The sequence below is a fragment of the Sycon ciliatum genome, chromosome 6 (assembly GCF_964019385.1).
Source record: "Sycon ciliatum chromosome 6, ocSycCili1.1, whole genome shotgun sequence".
Taxonomy (NCBI): Eukaryota; Metazoa; Porifera; class Calcarea; order Leucosolenida; family Sycettidae; genus Sycon; species Sycon ciliatum.
This window is the reverse complement of record NC_088648.1, coordinates 17,167,521-17,172,349: the sequence shown is the minus strand read 5'-3', so window position 1 is coordinate 17,172,349 and position 4,829 is coordinate 17,167,521.

Below are 4,829 nucleotides of genomic sequence, written 5' to 3'. Positions count from 1 at the left end.
ACAGCGATGCTCCACGCCTCCAGTCTTTACAGGTATTTTCGTCAATAGCAATGCGGGAGATAGGGGAGAAAACAACTAGCTTGAACTTACTTCCACGAGTTTCTTCTTGAGTTTCCCACTGAGCGACCTTTCTACGGTATACCGGTAGACGAATGAGGAAACTATTACTTGTCCCTTTGGATTTTTTAGTCCTTTTGCGGCTCCAAATTACAGCAGTTTCATCGAGAGTGCATGGGGTTATGCACTCTTGGTTTCATGCATGCCAAGGATATATCGATAGAGGCTTGGTCACTGCTCTATCCCATATAAAGACACGATTGCGCCGTAAATATACTAGAAAGTAGTATGGTTACCATACATGTACATGTACAAGTACATACTACAAAGGTGAGTGCACAAAGTCCTCCAAGCAGTCGAAAGTTCAAACCAGAGGGCCGAAGGTTGTTTAGTACTGCCCGATTCCAACAATTAGAAACTTACGCAGTCGTCCCGCGACAGCACAGCAGATGGCCATCTCTGAATAGATCCGTGAACTAGAACTGATCCGCCTCCGCTCCTGTCGACCAGGTAGGCGAGGTTTGATCCGATTCAAATTGCGGCAGAAACTATCAAAGGCAACGACTACTACTACTACTACTACTAACAGCAGCCTGCTGGTCAGGCGGGATATCTGCTCTCTGGCGTGGATGCCCACTAATCCAGGACAAAACAGCTCAACACTATGGGCAGGAAATGTCCACCATCTTAGCTCACCATTTCCCAACTGTAAGATCCTGGCTGAAACATAACCCTGCTTTTTTCCGTCGATCAACGACAAGGAATGGGCCTGGGAGCTTGAAGACCGCTGTTCCATCGAAGGGAATTCAGTTTCGAAAATATCAAACTCCATTTCCGCGGAGTTGCGACAAAACAGGCACAACTGTACTGCCACTTTAGCGCTTCAACACATCCCGTACCCGTCGACCTCTGTGCCCACATGCATGTACCTCCTCATATGACCCGAAGAGTGGACATGCATGCGAGCATGCATGGTTGATAAGGTCATGCCGGGTTATGACCTCTTCGCTTCCACGGTACTATGCGTACACTACTTCCTGCTTGTAGTTGTACCCGTAGTTGTACTGCAAACCCTTCAACGTTCGGCGCGGCGCTGGTGCACGGCATGATAGGTGATGTGCCAGTGATGTTCGTCATCGATCTCTACTTTGTGGCCGGCTCACAACTAACTTCTATTTCCTCGAGTCGAGTGCTTGGCGGTTGGAGGGCTTGATTATACACAAATAGGAGATCCCCCGGATAGGCGTTAGCCTTTGGGTAATCCTGAAATAAGGATTAGTTTATACGTTTATACTAACCTCAGCCAGCTGTGCAGAGAACACACACCACTCACCGCCAGCATCCGGGCTCCACTCACGATGGATAGTCCGTGAGCCAAATCTCCAATTTATGACCGTTGCACTCTGAGAGAGAGACAAAATTAATCGTCCTTCAGCACACCGCTTCAGGATGGTATCCTCAAGCGATTTCCACTTGTTGGGCAAGTCAAAACTGATCCAGGAAGGCCAGGGAAGAGGCCAAGCATCCAACTTTGTAACCATTATTCTTCCTCCAGGACCGGGACGGGAGTCGACTATTCGTGCCTACACAGCTCCCTGTTCACTACATGTAAGAACGGTACGTGTACAGGTCATTTTCTCTTCGTTATAAAAATGAATTGCAGCAGTGTGCGGCGACAACAGGTGCATTTGCCATGATTTGGTTGTTACCATCTACAACAGGATCGGCCACTACAGGTACTTACTAGCGCTGCTGGTGCACAACTACAAGGAGCAGCCAATCCGTTCTCTAGCGGAAACAAGCTAGAGTACATAGCGGGGCTATCGCATACCGTGTGTACGTGTTCTTGGCGGAAAAAGGTACAGTCCATTTCAAAACTATGACGCGTACCTAGGCAAAAACCGTTATGCCAGCATCTATACCACATAAAATCTGTGATCACTTTGTGCATAATTTTTTTCAAATTGGGCGTCTGTTATCCAATCCTGTAGAAACTATAATAGAGTAATTGTGGAGCGATCCTGAGCAATATTCCGAAAACTATTCTCAAAAAGTTCCAGCCAAATTTGAAATATTTCAAAAACCCTACGCGTCTATAGTTTTTGAAATGCACTGTAGAGTACTAGTATACTGTACATGTAATTTTAGGTGGATTAAAATTTCGGTGCCAGGGACCTGCCAGGTTTCAGGTGTAATTTAGAATTAGGTGACCAGCGTTCCCTTCACATACAGTACATGCTCTAGTGCCTTTTAGGTGTAATTTAAAATTAGGTGCCTGAATTCTCTACCGAAATCACCGAAATTAAAGTTACACGGCGAAAATTACATGTTTTACAGTAGTACTCGTACTATAGTTGCTGTAGCATTTGTCACTGAGTGGGTACGAGTCAGTTTGTACTGAACTGAGCGGAGGGAGCACTCGTAAACAGCAAAAGAAGAAGGTTTTTATTGCTCCCTGGCTTGGGGCATGTTCGATTGGTAAGGATCGGGATCCAGATCTCAGATCCCTCGGATCCTTCAGATTCAACTGAACACTTTATTTTGGACCTTGACTGTTGCCATGTTGAAAATGGCGCTCACAAGGCACCCAAAAGGGTGAACGTCGTACTCATCCCGTGCGTCGTACAAAAAGTCAACAAGCTCTATCTCCATCCACGTGTGCGTACCACAATGTGTACAAAAATGATTTTTACCCGCCATATACGCACAAAGGTCACATTTGGATCCGGATATCCGTTGGATCCGGTCAACCCTGCTCCCCGAGGAGGGTTGACCGGATCCAAATCCGAAGGATCCGGATCCGGATCCGACCAATCGAAAGGGTGCGAATCCAGTGGATCCGGTGGATCGGGATCCCGATCCTACCAATCGAACATGCCCCTAGTACATGTATAACAGTAGGTACACCATACTAGAGAGGTTCTGCATCACGTAATTACGTTGGGAAAAAACGTAGTCGATCTACGGAAAGTCTCACGTAAACTGCATGTGCATCTGTGTTCCGCCATACGGAGTTTTCAAATCACGTAGCTGCCCTTGGCAACTCCAAACGCGGCAGTGTACGACCAGATCGACCTGGGGAGAGAGTCATAAATTTGTACCCCAATCCACTTACGACCAGCTACGTTATCAGAGCCCTATTTACGTAGACAACTTTCTGTAAGTGGAGTGCAAATTCGCGAATTCACGGGTTTTCCCCGCCCGCTAAGGTAAAGTTGCTCACTTTTACGTAGCGCGGAACCTCTCAATTATTTATTATTACAGGGAGCTACTGTAGGTCTATACCAGGGAGTAGTACAATTGTACTACTCCCTGGTCTATACTATAGGGTGCATGTCAAAAGACTCGAAATGCATTGAAAAGCATACAAAATATGGACATCAAGTGGAGCGCCATTCTACTGCTTCTTTCACCTCCATGCATCCATTCCCATACAAAGATGTCCAACACTCGTGTTGAGTCAGAGCAGTTGCCAGGAAGCCCTTCCATGGCTTGCCCGGAAAAGAACAAGCATCAGAGTCGCTCCAAGCACAGGTGGAGACAAACTTGAAAATGCACAATCTCTCGCACGTCACCCTGAAAAGCAACCGTAGGTCCGACCTTGAAAAAGCTCTGTACAGGATTTCAGCTATAAAGTACAGCTGTTAACCCTTTGCGTGCTGAGTACGAGTTTGTTTTTACATGGTTTAGGTCCCCATGGAGGTACGTTATACTGAAGCCCCACTGTGACATGTAACATGTTCAACAGTCTGCAATGCACGTACCGTCCCCTATATGCCTAGAGCTCCTGTTCATTTTGTTTTCTGTAACTGGTAACCAGTGTAGTGTTTTTTTCTTCTGTTTGGCGCGCATGAGCAGTGAGTCGACACCGAGACCCAGGGTCAGGTTAGCTACTTCTGCCCCGCGTCCACTGCTTCGCCTGCCCTCGCTACGTGTGCCTCCCTGTGATCATTCCTGCTGGGGTTCGCACCATGATGGTTTGTTGCCATGTTGTAAAAATAGAACAGCGCTTAGAACTGATGGTGAGGTACCCTGGAAACCCTATCTACATGCACATACATGTAGGTATGGAGTCAGTGAAATATACTGTCAGGAGTCAATACCGGTAGTTGTTCTCGTGCGGTGTGGTCGTTCGTTCCTGACTTTTAGAGAATCAGAATGGTTCACAACACTGTCACGGCATGTAATTTTAGGCGTATTAAAATTTCCCGTGTCGTGGACCTGCCAGGTTGCACACCGGGTGTAATGCAGGTGACCAGCTTTACCTTCACATATACTATGAGTACTCCAGTACCATTAATTTTAGGTTTGATCTAAATTTAGGTGCCTGGTTTCTCTACTGAAATTACCGAAATTTAAGTTACGCCCAAACTAACATGTTATCCAGTGTTATGAACATGATTCTAACCATGATACAGTAAAACCTGTGACTAACGACCACCCCTTGGCCCAGAGAAAGCGGTCTTTAGGGCAGGTGGTCCTTAGTTAGAGGTTTGCACAGCACAACCATACTCTGTATATGAATGTGCGACCGTCCGTGCCTGGCGAAGTGGTCTGTAGTACCAGGCTGGTCGCTAGTCATGGTGGTCTTTAGTTACAGGTTTTACGGTAGTTGAAAACATGCCGTAATTACTTATGCAGGTGGGACCACTGAAGCAAGCCCGTTTCTTCATCATATTTGCCTGGCATTTTTTTCATGAGTCCCCGGACTGTTTGTTGAGATTTGGCTAAAGCCACACTTCTTACCTACAATACACAAGAGAAGAGGCATG